This window comes from Amblyomma mixtum, chromosome 7 (assembly GCF_055824585.1).
Source record: "Amblyomma mixtum isolate Tamu chromosome 7, ASM5582458v1, whole genome shotgun sequence".
Lineage (NCBI taxonomy): Eukaryota > Metazoa > Arthropoda > Arachnida > Ixodida > Ixodidae > Amblyomma > Amblyomma mixtum.
In genome coordinates, this window is record NC_143018.1 from 102,871,967 (window position 1) to 102,892,277 (window position 20,311).

General features: G+C 45.7%; 2 long non-coding RNA genes across 2 annotated transcripts; both read left to right on the forward strand.

The window, feature by feature from the left end:
* Nucleotides 1–14,985: 14,985 nt before the first annotated feature.
* LOC149337048 (uncharacterized) lies at nt 14,986–16,374 on the forward strand. Its single transcript, XR_016284528.1, has 3 exons — nt 14,986–15,095; nt 15,791–15,953; nt 16,327–16,374. It is a non-coding gene; the product is annotated as an uncharacterized LOC149337048 (long non-coding RNA).
* A 1,262-nt stretch (nt 16,375–17,636) lies between these two features.
* On the forward strand, nt 17,637–18,862 carry LOC149337049 (uncharacterized). The gene is made up of 2 exons (XR_016284595.1): nt 17,637–17,712; nt 18,615–18,862. It is a non-coding gene; the product is annotated as an uncharacterized LOC149337049 (long non-coding RNA).
* The last annotated feature ends 1,449 nt before the right edge of the window (nt 18,863–20,311 follow it).

Below are 20,311 nucleotides of genomic sequence, written 5' to 3' on the forward strand. Positions count from 1 at the left end.
CATCTTGAGGATGTTGGGTGCGCCGACATAAAGCCAGAGAGAAGGCTTGACAGAGGTCGACGCACCCTACAATAACTTGACAGCAGCAGCAGAATGTTGTACAGTCCACGGCAAGTGAGCACACAGGGAGAAAAAAAAGTACAAATCATGAGTAAAAATCTCCGTGACACGAAGTGCCGACGGTACCTAGGGTTACAGCAGTTTAGATGCCTTATTTAATGAGCACGGAAGGGTATAACAAAGCATTTGGCGACCGTAATTCGTTCGAGTTTTTGGCACGAACCATGTGAAACCAGTACGTGTGGTGTACTTCTGTTCTTTATATTTTAACTTCGACAGGTTCATCATAAATGGATTGTTTTGTCTAATACTTGTTTTATACCGCCTTAACAGTATACTTTCAAAAACTTGTGGGAGGGGGTTAATGCTAAGAGATGCAAAAATCGGTTCGGTGTGTTCAAATCACATTAACAATATTCCAAACAATTTTCTTCTGAAGTAGATGTACCCGTTTAATATTAATAAATGATGTTGTGCCCTATACCAAAATACAATAATTAACAACAGAAGAAAACAGTGCATTGTACAGCATCTGCTTAATATGTTTTGGTAAAAGGTGTCGCAGTCGGGACACGATACCAGCAACCTTGGACAACTTGTCCCTTACCTTTAAAACGTGTTCATCCCAAGATAAATGTTCATTAAAAAGCACTCCTAGACTTTTGACCGTAGGAACTATTTGAATGAATGAGGAACCCATTTTCAGAGAAATTTGTGAGACAGCAGGATCCATATTGCGAGGTCTAAAAAGTACAGCTTTGCTCTTTTCGGTGTTTATGACAAGCGAATTCGACTCAGACCATTCGTGAAGCTGGTGCAAACAATCTGCGGCTTGATGTTCAAGATCACGCACATGTGCCGCTCGGAAAAATAGAGTGGTGTCATCGGCGTAGATCACAAAATTTGGCAGTTTACTGATGCAGACTATGTCATTAACATAAAGGAGGAAAAGCAGCGGCCCTAAAATACTGCCTTGCGGCACGCCAGAAAACCGATGTTTAAAATTTGATGACTGGTTGTTTACCGTTACTTGTTGGACACGGCAACTAAGGTAAGATCTGATTATTTGATGAAATTTTCCGCGAAAACCATAAAGCTCGAGTTTCGCCAACATTGTGTTGTGATTGATGCGAACAAACGCTTTCGAAAAGTCGATAAAAATGCCGAGAGTGAAAAGTTTTTGTTCAAATGACTCTAAAATTAGTTCTTTCTGGGTTAGAAGCGCAGTTTCTGTAGAAAAGTTTTTTTCTGAAGCCGTGCTGGCTAGGTGTTATTATTTTACATTTCTCGCAGAAACTGGACATTCGCTTGTATAGTATTTTTTCAAAACACTTCGAGAAAATGGGGAGGATAGAAATTGGGCGATAATTCGACATACCGTTTTTGTCTCCACCCTTATGAAAAACAGTTACTTTGGCAATCTGCAATTGTCTAGGAAACACTGCATGTTCGAGAAAACAATTAAAAATGTGCTCTAGAACTGGGCTAATTACATCGGCTACATATTTTATTGGTTGGAGTTTAAGGTCGTAACGTCTCGTGGCCTACTATTGCGCAGAATCAAGAGGCAGGTTTTAATTTCATTTGCGTCCGTTGGCATCAAGAAAGCCGTGGAAGACACCCGCGGGTCAAGGCATTTCGTAGTATTGGGGCCGTGGCTGCCATTTACCAGTGACACGAAGAAATCATTAAATGTTTCTGCCAAAAGTTTCCCGCTCATTGGTGTGTTATCTACCAAGACCTCAAGTATGCCGTTGGCATGTCCACCTCGGTTCAAAACTTCATTTAGTGTTTTCCATACAAGGTCACTCCTTTTAATTACGTCTGGATTAAATAGTTTTTCCATATACTCTTGCTTTGCTTGGCGAAGAAAGGAAGTGACTTGGTTTCGGTACACCTTAAAGCGCGCTAGGTCGTCAAGGGAACGGCTTTTGATAAAGCAGTTGTAAAGATTCGTTTTTTGTTTTATCATTTGAAGGCATTCTTTTGTTATCCAGGGCTTGCGGGCCTTGCGGGGTTTTTTACAAGTCTCAAGTGGAAAACTTTGCTCATAGATACACTTAAATGTAGCAATAAAGGCACCATATGCGTCCTCTGGATAATTTTTGCCGATCACATGATGCCAGTCCACGCCTGCAAGTACTGCCCGAAAGGAATTTAATGTGGTCTGGTTTATACGCCGATATTGTACCTTAGGAAACTTGCGTTGTTTTGGTGGAGTTAAGGAATCTACAAACATGAATACGGGTAGATGCATGTGGGCATTAATGACTCCGGAATGAAGACAGTCAACTGAACAGTTACTAATGAAGACGTCAATGGCGGTCGCTGCCTTCGGCCGTGTAGGTTTATTTATAACATTTACAAATCCGTTGCTGTGCAATACGTAGTCAACCTCACGTTTATTTGCAGATTGGGATAGAAAGTCTATGTTAATATCACCGCCTAAAACTAGATTAAGCCTGTTTTCTGTAATCCATTGCAGATATTCATCAAGAAAGCAGATGAAATTAGAAACGCTGCCTTTAGGAGGCCGGTATACAACGGAGAAGACGCTACTGCCGCTTTGCAACGACAGTATTTAGTAGTCCTCATGGGTTATAGAAAAGTCTGTAAGAATGGTGCATTTGTAAGTTTGTTCGGTTGCCATCAGGGCACCACCGCCTCGTTTACCAGTACGGTTCTGCACATGCGTGTTGTAACCGGGCAAGCGCAATGTTTCGTTACTGCTTTCATACTACGTTTCTGTAATCATTCTTACATTGAAACAGAAGTTTAGTGTACAAAAGAATGCTTCTAACTCGTCACCCTTGCTTCGCAAAGATTGCGCGTTAAGATGAAAGAAGGATACAGCCTTCTTTTTCTGAGCAGACACAGCACAAAGGTCATAAGGCAAAACTATTGTGCACATCTTGGGGCATCATTTTACTGTTTGGTACTAGAAAAAACGCCAGATCTATGCTATCTTATCCAGGTCTCGCTCGCAGGCGATACGCACAATCGTCGATGACTCTGTCTTCCTAGCAAGAATGTGCCCATTTTTCGTCCAAACAAATTTCCATTTCTGCTGCTTCTTTCGAGCTACTGCCATGCCCAGCAAGTTCTTGAGCAGGGGACACAAGTGCTCATTCACATAGACAGTATCCGAACCATCGTAACCGAGGTCTTCAGCTACAAGTTTTGTCTTTTTCGCCTTTGCCAGCACAGTGTCACGCTTGGTTCGTGTTTTGAACTGGACAACCACATTAGAGCTAGTCTTGTTCTTCGTTTGAACTCGGTGGCAAACATCAACATCGCTTTCCAGTATTGGATCTTCGATCATTTCGCCGATTTTTTGCAACATGTTTGGCAGGCTTTCATTTTCCTGGGATGGAAGTCCCTTTATCTCAATGTTTTTATTTCGGGAGTACTGTTCCAAGCCTATTAGTCGTTGCTCAAGGTCACAACATCGCTTCTTCAGTTCCTCACATCCGGATGAAATTGCAGCATTTTCGGATTTCAATGCCTTGTTTTCCTCTTGCAATGATGAAACCCTAGCGAGCATATCATCAAATCCATTGCTGCAGTGTTCAACACTTTTAGTTAATTCTCTTTAGTCGTTGCGCAAGTCGCGTTGTAGCGAGTTCCGCATAGCTGCAATCTCTTTTCTAAACTCTTTTCTCAGCTCTTCTCGAAGTTTTTCCATTTCAGAAGGTATAGCAAAAAACACTATAGGCAACTGGCCCTATAGGCAATTGGCACAAGCGACAAAGAAAACCAGTGCGGCGTCAAAGTGGCAGCAGTGACGGCAACAAAGCGTAACAAGAATGTGTAACAAGACTACGATAAAACTAACTTGTAAGTAGACAGGGAGCGACGTAAGCAGAGGGCGATGTGCTCACGGTGCCGTCACTGCTGCCAAGAAGAGGGGCCGAGCGCGGAGGGCCTTTATATACGGTCAAGAAGCCGGTCGAAGCGCTGGTGATGGAGACCAGGGCGCAGGCGCAGATTGTAGGCGTCACCGGCACCTGGCGCAGGCTGCTTTGTCAGCTCGAAGCGACTGGGCTTCGAGTCAGTTACACGGACGTCGGTAGTGATCCTCGGTGCAGATACAGATGTGCTGTAAGTAGACAGGGAGCGACGTAAGCAAAGGGCGATGTGCTCACGGTGCCGTCACTGCTGCCAAGATCTTTCATAACCGTTCCTCTCTTGTACAACATCCGAATCAACTTCTTTTTAATACGCCACCATGCGTGGAAGAATGGGTACTGCAAAACTGTTTTTAGGGCGGAAATGACAACATGAAAAACCAGTATTTCAAAAGCATGAAAGCAAGACACACGCTTAGTCCTTTTGAGAGACGAAGAAGATAGGTATATAGCTTGAAATCTTCAAAACTTGTATAGGTTTATGCCTGCGTTTTGCGCAATACCTCCGCTTTCATCTTAGTGTCCTTCAGCTGTATACTTTTGACGGGTGCTGTACATACGTTGCCGTTAAAAATAGTGCGAGCACAGTGCGCGAATTTGTCCTTTTCACCTCTTTATATTGTACTTCATTCTTCTCAATTGTTTATACTCACCGTCATTGCTTGAGCTGCTCGTTCGGGGCAGGTCCCTGGCTGCGGGTTGGGAAAATACCTGGTCAATGAAGTTGCGCAATGCACGTCATGGATGGGTGCCTTGATTCCTACTTTACCTATTTTCCTGCTTATCCCTGGAGTTGCGTTCCGATCGCTGCCTGTGTGCTACATAAAGCCGCAGACGCCCCAGCCGCCATCTTCAGCGGACGTTTCTCTCTGTCCTGTCCAGCACTATTAATCCGGTATTCCCTGCCGTGAGCTGCTGGAATTTTTTCGGAAGCACTAAGGCTCCTTTGATGCGACGTCTGCCACCTTTCGAAGGACTTATTTTGCCGAGAACCGCATCGCCACTGAAGGTACTCCTGTTTTTAGCCACCGCTCCGCCGAGACATTATTCGCCCTTCAGCCAGTCGGTATTTCCTGGTGGTCATGGTAAAGAAAGATAGGCAGTGCGATTTTGTGTTGATTACCGCGCCCTCAACAAAATCACTCGCAAAGACTTTTACCCTATGACCACGACAGATGACTCGCTCGACTCCTTCCAGGGAGCTGAATACTCAGGACATACCCGAGACCTCACTGATTAATACATCCCTAAACACAATAACCTATAGTAGTCAATAATAAACTCTCACTATCTTGAGTCTAATTCCAGCTTATTTTAAAGTTCCTCCATGATACGACTTTGGAGACCAAATGGTGACATCAGGAGTTGGCTGTTGACTATTATAGGCGATTGAGGTTTGAGATATATAGGTCAGTCAAACCTCAGATTGGTCCTGATCTGTGAGCCTTATTTAGCAATTAAGCATCGCTAAGGTAGAGCAATTGCCGGTGGAATCTGCAAGGCTAAATCCATCAGTATCTTGCAACAACAACCCTCCTCCACCTAGATCTTCGTCCCGGTTACTGGCAGATTCTCATCGATGAAGCAGAAGAAGAAAAAAAACCATGTTTGCTTCTATAGGCTGGCTTTATGTCCCGTTTGGCCTTTAATAATGGTCCGGCTACTTTTCAAAGCGCGATTAAAACAGTCCTGGTAATCGTGAAATGAAAAATATGCTTATACTACGTTGAAGGCATTGTTATTTGCATTTCAACTTTTTGTCATTACTTACGCTGCCTCGATGAATAGCTGATGTGCCTTGCTTCTGCTGGCCTTCAACTCAATACATAAAACTGCCATTACGTCGGGAAAGAAATAATGGTCCTGGCCCAGCTGCTCAGCCAAGACGGCCTTCGACCCAATCGTGACAAGCTTTCCGTGGTCCTGAACACTGCCTCAATAGACTAGCAAATTGCGCAGTTGTTTTTGCCTGTTCTGCATTTTAATCGGTTTACCAGAGATGGCCAGGACACTGCGGCAGCTTCTCGCCGCTTGCAGTGCTCTCCTTTGGTCTGTGCAATGCGATAGTGCTTTTCAAACCTTCAAGCGAGCTCGCATCTCAGACCCTGTCCTTGACTACTTCGATTGTGCCGCTTCCACCATTCTACACACTGACGCTAGCGCCACAGCCTTGGCACTGTCCATCTTGCAGCGTGATTGCAGTTTTCGCGAGAAAGTAATTGCGTTCGCATGCCGCACGTTTTACACCTGCCGAACATAACTACACCCTCACTGAGCAAGAATGTCTTGCCGTCGTTTGGGCAGCTCATAAATCCCGTCCCTACCTTTACGGCCAATACTTCATGTTCGTCACAGACCACCACGCTTCATGCTGGTCGTCCAGCCTTAAAACCTTGGACGCCTTGGACGCTGGGTCCTTCGTCTGCAAGAATACAATTTCGACGTCGTTTACAAGTCACATCGCACGCAAAAAGACGCCGATGGCCTTTCGCGTTGCACGGTGCCGCTGTCTTCGTGACATTCTTCATAGCCAATTACTTCGTGCGAACATAACGCCGCATCATCGTCAGCTGATCTTCAGCTCGGCCGCCGCGGTGGCTCAGCGGTTATGGTGCTCGGCTGCTGACCCAAAAGACGCAGGTTCGATCCCGGCCGCGGCGGCTAGAATTTCTTTGGAGGAGAAATTCTAGAGGCCCGTGTACTGTGCGTTGTCAGTGGACGTTAAAGAACCCCAGGTGGTCGAAATTTCCGGAGCCCTCAACTACGGCGTCTCTCATAGCCTTAGTCGCTTTCGGACGTTAAACCCCATAAACCAAACCAAACCGATCTGCAGCTCGCTCCGTTCTCCTATGTCCCTTCTGATGATTTCAACGCCGTTCTATCCCATCAACACGCCGTTACGTATTGTTGCTCCCTGATCGACCGCCTCCGAGGGGCTGTTGACCATCCTAACGCTAGGCTGCGTGGGCAGCATCACCAGTTCAATGTTGGAATCAGGTGCAAACGTCGTTATGTTCACTGCCCTGAGAGCACCCACTGGTTTCATGTTCGGTGGCCTGACAGTACGCGCTGGTTTCCATTGGTGCCACGTACGCTACGCTCCCATCTTTTGGAGGCCCGTTGAGGCCGAGGCCAGTCACTTAATTTTCACAAAACCCATGACCGCGTGAAAAGCCGTTACTTCTGGCATAGCCTTTTCTAAAGCGTGGTTACATACTTCGCATGTTGCCCGTTTTAACCACGTCGGTAAACGCCGACTTGACCTCCCGCCGGACATCTGCAGCCTCTAACAGGCCCTGCCATGCCGTTTGCCGCCATCAGCACCGACTTGTATCGCCTGCTTTCTCTCTCTGCGCTCTATTATCGTTGGACAGTCACTGGCATCAACCATCTGGCACGCTACTCAGAGACAAAAGCCTTGCTTGATTGCTCGGCGCCCGAAGTTGCCACCTTCCTATTGGAGTCAATCTTACTGCACCAGGGCACCTTTCATGTGCTTCTGAGTGACTGCAGTGGACGTTCCTGTCGAAAGCTATTGCCCAGTTTTTGCAAGCATGCTCTACAATTCACAAGATCACCTCCAGCTTCCAACACCCCCCCCCCCCCCCTCTGCTAAGAAAAACGCCCTGATTTAGCACTTTCATCACACCGTATCAAATATGATTTCCATGTACGTCGAACCGCACCACCAAAATTGGGTCACCGTCGTTCCTTCCGTCACTTTTCCCTGAAATTCAGCGCTGCAACAAACCACTGGTTACTTCCCGTTTTTCCTTTGTAATGGCTGTTCTAACACTACCCATCTGGACGCTTCTTTCTTCTCGATGACTGCGAGCTCCTTCCCCTTTGTTCCCGACCTGCTCTTCGTTCGAATGGCCCGATGCCACCATCTTGTTCGTCTCAACACTAAAGCCTTTTACTGTAGAACTCTCTAGCCTGCCAGGAAGATCGCAAGGGTCGTCGCGACGCGACGTGTCGCCTCGTTCCGCCCTGGAGATGAGGTCTCACTTTGGACCCCTTCGCGCACGCCTGGTATTTGCGTCAAGTTTCAGCGTGGTTTCTTTGGTCTCAACTTGGGGCTCAATAAAAGTTTCAGTTAACTACCACTTCACTATAGTTGGTGAGCCTACGGATCACCGTTACCGCGGCACTAAAATTGCCCACGTTTCTAGCCTTAAGCATTCGTTGGCGCACTGCGCCGGAAAAATCTAGGCCAGGCTGGCTGCTTCTGACCACGCGAGTAGTTGATGATTATGATGTCCTCAGGTTGCTGTCAGCTCTGTATGCGGCTTCATTGTTTTCACTCATCTGTAAGCGACATCATCCTTCTCACCTGTGTATATCCTTCTTCATTGCTTGGACTGTTCGCTCAGGGCGGGTCTCTGACTACGTTCTGGAATAAAGCTGGTCGTTTAAGTTCTGCTTTACCATACTTAATTGCGAACGCTTCGCATATCATACCGGATCCGAATGTGCTGGACCACCCCACCATGTAACCCACCGCCAGCCACGCCTCTGGGCGAAAAAGTGACGGTGAAAAATACCCTCCCGCGATAACCTCAACAACACCAAACCTAGCTCTCACGTAGAAGCTGCCACAAGGCGGAACACTGTCATTTTTGTTGACTACGCTGCTACTACGAACGCCATGGTTGTAATTGGCATTGTTGGATCCGTGGGCACACAGAGGACCGCTTCCTCCAATGGTTTATTTAGTTTTCTTGTGCGCCTAATATGGCACACCTGCGTCAAGCAAAAAAAAACCTGAATAAAGAATCTATCATACAGAAAATCTTAGTTTTGCATTTGGCTTCAGGAATACCTACCTCTGCTCCGTTTCAAGTAGCGCTTATCTAGTCTCCACGTATCTGTCCGACGCCCTCACGCCATTGGCTGCTTCAACAACAAGGGCTTATCAGTCCCTGATAGCGCAGCGAGAAATAAGCGCCGGGTGTAATTCCGTGCGCCGCTCCGTTCCGAAACGGCACAAAGGAGCTCTGTAAGCGTTGTTTCGCCTATCCTTTACAGGTAAGTGTTCTTGTTTTCAAATTGCATAGGACACTAGCTCTCTTTTTATTGGATGCCTTTCCATTCTTTGTCCTTCAGTTTAGGTTACAGAGCGTAGCAGCAGAACGCGTACTACTGATATCTTTTAATGCTGATAAGATAAGGGTGCTCGCAAAAGCAAACACACTACAATTCCTTCTACAGCAGCATTTCTCTACAACGGAGTGCTTGAGGGGACGCTTTGCACCCTCCGAAATAAAAACACCCTTGCGCACAGCCATACCAGTGCGAGCTGTATCAACTGATCAAATACCGTTTTTATTTATAAATGCTGATTATTTGCCTAGCTGAAAATTTTTCCACTCATATTTCTTCGCCTGCTTCTTCTTACTGATTCGAGATGGGCGCAAGTGCCACAAGCACTACCTTTTATTTGTTCTCTTCATAGATCGCTGCCAGAAACACCCTAGAGTTACAGAAAATGACAGATGATGTTTACAATAATCGGAGCGGTGCGAAAGCACGGTTGTGTGCTACGTAGACGACGACGATGAGCGGGAAGTGTCGCGGTACGGAGCGCTCGCGCTTCTCGGGCATGCAATAGGCAAGAGGCGGTTTGTTAGACGCTGAACCTGCAGATTAGTACTCTCGCAATAAAAACAAACCCTGGAAAATATAAAGTTGGCTTCTGAGCGTACGCCGCATCATTGTTGAACTCGAAAAGATTTTTCGCAAGTTGAGACTCCGGTGATCCTGCTCGAAGCTATTAGTGCACATGAGCCTCTTGAATCGCGTCAGTAAAAAAATAGCATATACCGCTAGTAGTTGCAGCCAATAATAAGGAAAACATACGTTTCGAACGTTGACAACTTTATTGTATCAGAATCATAAACGCGTTGTGACAAAATATTACCTTTATTTGGAACTGAACGATGCGCAATCTCTCCTCAAGAGCTTCTCTTTGTTCCTCTTAATATCAAGTTCAAGCTCACAAGCCATTGCTACGTATCTGGATGCATTAGTCAGCTTCTTTTTTTTTCTCTTCTGAAGAAACTGAAACGAGATGTTTATTTCTGCACAATGTCAAGCTGTCATGTTATCTCTAGTGTCTCACCCTTGTCTTAAAAAGGCGACAGTTGTTCAGCTGTCCTCCTTCAGTGTGTGTTTTGAATAACAAGAATTGTCAGCAAACGTCTGGCTTTTTGGTATTAAAAAATTTCGAAGTTTCTTGTCTTACAAGCGATGGCAAAAAGAGATGAAAGCTGTTTGATTGTGTCCGAGAAACAGATTTTTTTCTGTGTCCTTATGAGTATCACTGCAATAATCTGATAGCGTGGGTCGAAATCAGTATGGCTCGGTGCTGGCAACACACTTCGTCAGTAACATTAATGCTTTCTGGAAAGAGTGAGAGAGAGGCATTAATGAATAAATTAGGTGTCTCCTTTATTCACTAATGATATATAAAAGCTGTAGAAACTAAGCGCATGTATCCTGATTCTTTTACTGGAGGCCTTTGTTATTTTGTGTGTAAAAGTACTACGAAAGCATAGAGACTTCAGGTTGAAATTGCCTCTGAACTGTGAGCTGCATAAAACGTAAAAGTTAAAGCAATAAAAATGAAAACAGTAAAAGCTATGGAAAGGCAACCCAATTTATAAACCAGTCGCCAAGAAGATAAAGCCATGAGTCTGCGAGTAATCAGCAAATTTATTTTATTGAGCACGATCTGAAATACCCTTTGTAAATGACCACATAATCTAAATCAAAGCAGTTTCTCTGCCCACGATACGAGGTACTGTTTCGTTCACAATATTTATAAACACCCACCTGTTTTTATTAAGCTTATCGAGGGAATGAATTCGGCGAAATTTTGCTGTATACACTAGAAGCAATGTGCTGATTAAGCTTCCGCACCTCATTTGATTCCTGTCTGTGTTATGAGACGTGATATACGGTAAAAGCACTTTGGAAGGTTAGAAAATTTGCACAAATAAATAGTATTTAATGAGTGCTATGCCGCACATAGAGACGCAGAGAAAGACGTGTAATAAAATGAGCAAAAAAACGCTCATTTTTCGGTCTCTATTGTCACAAGCTTAGAAAGTTGAGGTTATTCAAGAATGACAAACGGCTAACGTAGAATCGGCGGGTTAACTTTGCTGTCTTTAAGAACGTCTTTGTTTTGACACAACACCGCCAAAGGTCATATTTCATCTTTAAGCTGGTAGCAAACAGATAGCAATGTGTTTATAGCCACTTTCAAGATCGGGTCTGCATCTGACCAGGAGAAGGCACGGTGGTCAGCGTATGGGCATGCAGTGATCGTACACTGCGTACATGACTCACAAATTGCCAAAGCCTCGTTTAGGCTCTTAGTCACAAATTACTAAAGCTAGCAATAAATAACGAGTGAAAAGGAGGAAATCCACCTTTTTACTACCATCCCTTTCTGTAGTAGTATTTTAGTATTTCTTAAAACAGAGGTACGTCGCGTGATTACTTCTCTAGACTCTAAAAGATTTTGAAATCTCATGAGTGGGATGGGATGGGACGGGACGGGACGGGACGGGATGGGACGCGATGGGATGGGATGGAATGGGCGGATGGACGGATGGACGGATGGATGGACGGACGGATGGACGGACGGATGGATGGATGGATGGATGGATGGATGGATGGATGGATGGATGGATGGATGGATGGATGGATGGATGGATGGATGGATGGATGGATGGATGGATGGACGGACGGACGGACGGACGGACGGACGGACGGACGGACGGACACGGACGGACGGATGGATGGATGGATGGATGGATGGATGGATGGATGGATGGATGGATGGATGGATGGATGGATGGATGGATGGACGGACGGACGGACGGACGGACGGATGGATGGATGGATGGATGGATGGATGGATGGATGGATGGATGGATGGATGGATGGATGGATGGATGGATGGATGGACGGATGGATGGATGGATGGACGGACGGACGGACGGACGGACGGATGGATGGATGGATTTATGGATGGATGGATGGATGGATGGATGGATGGATGGATGTATGGATGGATGGATGGATGGATGGATGGATGGATGGATGGATGGATGGATGGACGGACGGACGGACGGACGGACGGACGGACGGACGGATGGATGGATGGATTTATGGATGGATGGATGGATGGATGGATGGATGGATGGATGGATGGATGGATGGATGGATGGATGGATGGATGGATGGATGGATGGATGGATGGATGGATGGATGGATGGATGGATGGATGGATGGATGACAGTCTTATTACCCTTCCTGGGGCACTGCTACAGCGGTTAACGATGCGCCACTCACCGGCGATGGCAGGTGCTCCAGCACCTGCCATCGCCGAGCCATCCCGAGCCATCCATCCCGAGCCAACCCGAGCCATCAATAATTAATTGAACTGCCACCAGTGACGGTGGGCAGTTTGATCGCTATACCGTGGGCAGGTTGGGATCTCGCCGCAAGGTCACGTGAACTAGGTCCCCCCCCTCCCTCCATGCCACATAGGTTGCTCTCTGGGAATAACCTGCCCGTATGATGCTCGTGATTTGTTCGCTCACAACAGCCGCACCGACAAAGCTGACACCGGATTTTCTGCGTAGCAAGGCCTTTGAAGCTATGTCGTTAAAAGTCCCTTGACGCACCTTGGCAAAGAGAGTAAAAGCAAAAGCAGAGCAGACGACTGTCCGAACAACCAGTCATTATGCACGAAGGGCTTCCTCCTCGCATTCATTAGATCGGTCAAGCCCTTTCATTTATTTGAAAACCAGCCTTTTTTCTTTTGTTTTTTCTATTTTGTATGGGAAAAGAGAAGGGGTACTGAGTTGGGTGCTGGTGGCCGGTGATGGTTTGTAATAGTGACAGGGCCGAAGAGATTGGAAAGAAGGCTCGAGCTCTCCCTACTGTGCTGAGCGACCAATGCCTTGCCTAAGACCTGTACGCATAATGACGACGTCGTCCAAACGCACGGCGGCGAGTTACCTCTGCCAGGAAAATGAATGCAAGCTTCCAGTGCGTGTGTGCAAGTCACGATCTATCGTTTAGCCGTCGTCGTTTATTGAAAGAAAAATACACGAAGAAGGGAACGATGTTGCCGGTCACGGCTATTGCTATTCGTTGTCTTATACATATACCAGAGTTGCGGCAGGCGCGGAAAGGATGGTAAGGATAGAGGGGCGAGATACCGAAAAGGACAAAAAAGATTTCGTACACCTTACAAAATACAAAAGCTTAACAAGTGCGCAATTTCCATTGTACATTCCAGTGCCCAATATCAATGAGTTTTTCTGGACGGACGACTAGAAAGCGTGAGTAACCTTTTAAACGGTGGAAAAAATAAAGTCGCAGTGCTCCTTTTAATGGACAAAAACAGCCAAAGCCAGTGCGAATGCACAAGCTCCTTGGTAACATCCCTTTTGTTTGGCAGTTTTATGCTCTATGGGAGAAAGGGTGCAGATCAACGCTGCTTTCCATTTGCCGTATTGCATGAATGGATACACAACAACGTCTCTTCAGCTTCTACTAACCTAGAATCCACGTTGAGCTGCTGTTAGCCAAATGGGCACAGATATGTTTGAGATAGTAGGTAATCTAGTAGCAGAGATATGTACTCCTACGTGCTACTAAATAATCGCTTACCGGGACCAACGTCTTAACTTGATGCCTATTTTGTTGAACACGAGTTCTGGATTATATCGTGAACTTGACAGTTGAAGCCCCGAGTACTTTAAGCTTAAAGGTGTAATCGTTTTCTTTTAATATTTTCTAATCCTTGTTGCGGAGAGGAGCCTGCGCTGAAGTCGTGCCTTGTAGCCATCGATAGCAGTAGATGTCTGTATGTCGACAGGCAATGTGCTTCAATGTGGCTTCCGTCCTCGGAAGGTTTGCATAGCTATTTAAATTCTTCATTGCATTTCAAATTGCTTATTCAAAGAGAACGCGTTAGAAGGCGCTTCTCTTATTTACTGCAGGGTCCAAAGAGTTGCTTTGTGAGCATATAAGGTAAGCTGCCAGACACTTGGCTCGTGCCTTTCGTACCCCTAGAAAAAATATTTTTCTTCAAATCATTGCCCGCAATTTCATCGAACCATTAACTCCTGAACACAGTTCTAAAGTCATGATTCCATGATAGCATTGCAATATAATATTGCTTCCTCACCAAGCCAGATATACTCCAAGAGGCATCATAAATTTCAGCCAGCATAACAAAAAATTAATCCAGAAATTTCTTGCAGAACATATTTAAAGATAACATACACATGGCGAAATGCACTATACAGTCTACTGCAAAGGAGCATACAATACTTGTAGTAGTTTTTATCCTAACTATTTCAATATTTACTCCAACATAGACTCCTGTTTAGTGGGTGGTAAAGCGTGACTCCTTCCGAAACACCTTAAACACTTCTTCATGCATGTTGGAACAGGTAACTCTTTTCTGAGGAGTATGTGAACCGCCCTTTCGGAACTTCGCTAAGCAAGCAGCCATTTATTCCTATCTGGGTGCATTTCCATTTACGGTGGATAGAACGGCCACTTCGATGAGCAGCGTCACTGCAGCGCCTTCGCAACCTCTTCGAGCGGCAGACGGGCTGTTGTAACCGGGCCTGAAGGATACGTGAGACGCCATTCACTGGCAGTGCTGTCCGCCACATACGCAGCGAACCCACGGTGGCATCTCTATATTGAAGGACCAGAGCTAATGCACTGCTGGGTGCAAACAAAAGACCATTCACATGAAGACTCGAGAAGTATACGTTATCCATCAAAAGATAAGAAGAATGGGGGTTAAGAAATCCACCGCTCTTTGTTTTGAACGTAACGTGATGAAGAAACACGGTGCTAATCAGTGGGCGTCTTTCCTGGGTCGTTTTCCTAAACGCTACTGTTACAAATTCTATGCGAAACACGTAGTGTTTTTGTCAGGTATTTTTCGGTACAAGCTTATTCTCTTTTTGGCTCAACAGGTCAAGGGACGCAACAGTTCTAGAGGAGGGGACGAGAGTGCATGGTGAAAGAACAACCGGTGCTGAGAAGTATGCGTAACAGGGAGGATTCCGAAGCCCAGCAAAAGTAACGTCATTTTTTTATATATTTCTTTATCTACACCTAACCTCTACAGGCGAAGATGGGAAACTTATTGCTTTCTTATCCAAATACATTTCGTCGCGGCTAGACGGAAAGAACGATATATTTCGTAGAAGAACTGCAGATTGGACTAGTCGGTGTTGATTCATAATGGTGCTGTAACAGCACGTACACACAGACAGACAAAGAAAGAGCTCTTTTGAAACAGAGAAAGAGCGAAACAGCGCTGAAACAGAGCTATTGCAGCGCTGTTTTGAGCGTGTTGTCTATTTCTTGGCCTTGTCTGTTTGCGCTGTTGAGCCACCATTATAAATGTTTCCCGCGTGTTGCTTGCAAAACAGAGCTTAGAAGACTTGGCTCACATGGGAACAGTGAGGATGGAACACGCGCTGAGAACTGAAAGATGCTACGGTTTCCTCCCTAAAGCACAGGGCTGCAGTTCTAAGCTCTTTGGTCTAGCCTTCACTCGACAACCAAATATCATTTTTTACACGCAAGCTTAGGAATTTTTCCTCGCTGTTCGCTTTATACTTAACTATATTCTACGCCTGATGGCAGGCGGGTGTACAACGACTTACCAGCTCCCCACCACCTTACATCGACCCTGTTAAGGAAAATAGTTTTTTCTGGGAATTTGATCTCCTTTCATTCCTTTTTGCTTTCGTGCGCATCTCTTGCAGAGAGCTGAGGGAAGCGGTAAACACAGCATTGATGGAGTATGGCAGCTACACGAAGGAGGAGATTGATGCCATGATGGCTTCCCTGGATGACGCTGGCATCAAGTGCACCAGCGAATTAGGCAGACTAGATCACGCCTGCCTGCACGCTCGGGCAGTGAAACCCGCAATGACTTCAATTCTACTGACAAAATTCAGTGGTAAGAATGCGAATTCGAACGCATTTTTTTTTACCAATGAACACATTGTAAACACAAAAAAACTGGGAATCGCGGAACCAGCCAAGGCGTAAAAGTAGAGCACGCGCCTCGCGTGAAAAGGAACCGAGGGTCAAATTCCGGTTGCTCGAAATTCTCTGCAGAACAGAGAAAAAGTACACGAGTTAATGGAACAGCACTACTAACCCGTGTGTGGGGGAATCTTGGTTACCACGGCCGACAACGCATTCCCTCCCTGAACAGGATTGTACCACCCTGGTGAAGTAATTGGCCACCACCTTCTATATGAATGCACCTGTTAAAGCCGGCCCTCAATCCCAGGTGACGGCAAAGGAACAGACCAAGGCGGTGATCAGACCGGTGCAGTAGCCGAGCGCGCTAAGAGTTCGTGGCTAGGAACGTGCCGCTTTCGGAAAAACAACCTGATAACGATTAGCTTTAAAACAAAATCAAGTTAAGCTTGCCTAGTAGTGCCGTTCGAGTAACTAACTAGCAGGTAACTAAGATGTCAAAGGGCGTAATGAGGTTAGGACGCAAGATGAATTACAGAGAGTGCTAAAGCTAGGGCGAGGACGTATTTTCCTATCGTGGTTCAAACGGATAGGCGATGACTAGGTGCGAAATTTCCTGTCAACGAACATATAACTGGCAACACAGTGGAATTGTATAACGTTAACTAGAAGGCGCAATTTACCGTAATTAAGGTTAATAAGGTTCAACTCCATAACTTAATTATAAGGGAGTTAAGTTTAAATTGAGGTCAATGCCGCGAGGCAAGGACAAGATAATGGAAGATGTAAATGTTAGAAGACAAGAAGAAGGCAGAGTGGGTCCGGGAACAAAGGAGAGTAAATGGCATCTTAGTCGAAATCAAGGAGAAAGGGATGTGGGCAGGGTATGTAATGTGAATGTAAGATACCTGATGGTCATTAAAGATAATGGACTGGATTCCAAGAGAAGGCAAGCGGTACAAGAGGCCGAACAAAGTTTGGTTGGCGGGTAAGATTAAGAATTTTACAGGAGTAAGATGAACTCAATAATTCTGAACTGTGCTTCGAGAAGCATCCAGTACGCGCCAGTGCAGCAGTTAACTTGTCAAATGCTGAGTTTTGAGTACACATCATTAAGAGGATAGAAAGTTTGACAGATTGGGCGTTAAGAAAACTTCTTCAAAAAATAGAGCTGAGCGAATAATTGATTCTTAGCCCTACAGCAAGCAAAGGTTTGCTTCGGTAGCGCTGTAAGCATATGTTAAGTGAGGGAAACTGTTGAAACAACCGTACTATATCTATGGGGTTACAGGAACACCACTAGAGTGGCACAAACTGACATGAACTTTTCTTTGAACTAATACATCATATTCCTTCTTTTGCTGAGTATCAGAAAGAATACCTTATACCTTAGTTCGACAAAATATCCTGTGTCATTGAAATAGGTTCTAACTGAAATTCCCTCACGCGAGTGCAATTATTCTTCTGAGGCCGCGAGTCTTTTCACGGAACTGGTTCGGAACCCTAGCTTTGCAATGAAGCTGCGTTGTCTTTCAAATACGTTTTATTGAGGAGCATCTTCAGTTCATAAGGCATACATATCTTGGTAATGAGGAACAATGCACGTCATAAGTGATGCGGAATACGCAGGTCATTTATGCCCTGCAGAGGAAACGGCTCCAGGCAGTGCTGGAAAAAAAGAATCCAGAAGAAGCAGGTAAGAACAATTCTCGGCAATAGGCGGCATCTTTAGGAATTCTCAACTAAGCAATTTTCATTGTGGCTCGTCAAGGGTACAAAAGTAACCATCTTAGGGTGCATATTGTTCTTAATCTTATATAAGCAAGTGCAATCTGTAACTGATTCCCTACCTCTAATGAAGGATAACGTAGTTTTCAACTTGTCGAAGCTGGGCTAGCTGTGCCGGCAATGAAATCAGATGTGCCACTTTCCTTTTCCGGTTATGGCTAGTAGGCTGGTGCTGACATATCGAGAGTTAGGCCGTATTTCCTGAGACTGTGGTTGGTCTTCGTTGCATAGTGGGCTCTTAGCGTAATGACGTCTACACCTTCTAACAAGTCGCTGAGCTTTTGTATAGGGGGTGGCCGGTAGATATAGGGCTTGTCAGACTGGTATAGCACGCTTAGCCTTGCTGTCGTTGGTGCAAGCGCTTAGTCCAGGCCTGTTTGAGCGGTGTGCATTTCGATTGCACGCTGGATTAAACCGCAGTAATGAGTACACCTGCCAAATTAAGGCGCCGTAAGTAGGACAATGTCGCCGTGGTATTCGACCGTGGTTACGCGTGGTTAAAATGCTACGGCTGAAGGCTCTCCATTGCTTTTGGGCTCCAGCTGTATACCACTCTTCTACAAGGCAAGGGGATGCAAATTCAGAATTGCAGGCAGTGGCAGCCATGCCAGATGCTAACCAGTGGAAATGAATAAATTTTATTTAGTGCCTATATTTCCTTTTGAAATACTGACCCGTAGCATATGCTTGTATTAGAGATTGTGAGCTGCAGTACAAACGCCTGGAGCATTTACAGTTGTACGTTTGCTCTACAGGATTCTCGTGCAGTTGGCCGATTTTCGATCTGCAAGGAAATTTCTTTTTTTTCAGGTTCTTTGGCCCCTGGCAGATAACAGCATACTTGGCGGTGGCACTGGCAATGACGACAGTTGTAGTAGCAGTCCGCAGCGAGAAAAGCGTGGCGGAAATAGGACGGGAGTTCTTTTCATTGAAAATTGCATACTTAGTGATGAACATCGCGGATGCTATTGGGTGCCGTTAGCTTCATAAGCGCCCTCCGCCGCAGCCCCAATAAAAAATCTCCGGCCTACGCAGACTCCCGATTCATACTGAGCGAATTACTATCGCTCTTTGAGAAATGTTTGCTTATTTGACAGTCTAAAACCTAATGACCTCACCTCACAACATTCTCTTTACTATCTTAGCCCTATATTTCACAAAACAATGCAATTAATTCATACACGGTTCAAAGCACAAGTAATTCAAAGCACAAAGGAACAAATTTGAACAACAGCTAATAACCTGGATTACTGAAGGAAACGAGGCACTGCTAATTGTTTTCAAAGCTACTCATCATCAACATCATTAGCCTAACTACACCCACTGCTGGGAAAAGGCCTCTTCATGTCTCTCGAATTAACCCTGTTCTTCGCCAGTTGCGGCCACCGTATTCCCGCAAATATCTACAACTCAGCGCTAAAGGGGGCCACGCTATCGAAATATTGGAGTCCGCGAGCTCTGGTCTCACGTGCCGAGGAACAGGCGACAAACTGTACCAAGAACAAAGACATATACATTATTCACAATAGCGCACGAAACAGGATCAAAAGGGGGAGAATCGACAACACAGGCGCTTGTGTTGTCGATTCTCCCCCTTTTGAGTCTGTTTCGTGCGCTGTTTTGAATGATGAATAAGTACCAACTCGCCCGACTTTTTTCACTCATCAAAGACATATAGGTGGACCAACTAAATGTATCACAACGATGGCGCAATCTTCACAGTAGGAGGTAAACCAGGCCTTATTTCGAAAACAGAATATTGCTCTTCTCATCGCGTAGAGCAGTGTTTACGATGCACCAAGAGCAAGTAATCATGCAGCGAAATGAAAAACAGATTGAAAAAAAAATTGGAGGCGACGCTTAAGCTCCGCCTTAAGGGTATGACGCGATATCGTAATGGGTTAATCCTCACATATGGATAAGGTCGTTCTGTATTTTGCATTCAAAAGATCCATGACACTCCTCCTACCCCTCCCGGCGCAGTGGTGCAGCTGTTGCGCCACTAACACTGCGATGGCAGTTGCTCCCAATGGCGTGCATTGTGTTGTTTGTTAGTGGCAATTTTGCATTAATAAATAATAAATATTGAAGGAACAGATGCTGCTAGCCGCGGCATCTGCCATCGAAGCCTGAAGCACCTGAGCTGCGGCGAGCGGGAATAAAATGACAGGGACAAGGAAGGAAAGAGGGGAGCGATGGGAGAAAGGGTACGGGTAGGGAGGCAGCATACACTATGTACTATCGGGCCGGAATGACACGTGAACACAGGAGCGCGTGGCCCGTGGTTAATTTTGGTACAGCGCGCGCCGTCTATCAGCATCCGCGATAAGCTCGTGACGTGTGCACTGGGTTGGTGGCATTTTCCCCAGCCGCCCTGTCTAGCTATACTGCCTAGAAGTGCAGCCTTCGCTCGGTTTGCTGCGGTTTGCCAATACTCGTCTAGCGCTAGCATGCCGCTAGCCGCATTAACTCGGTAGCGACGCTTGCCATGTCCAAGGTCTGGGCGT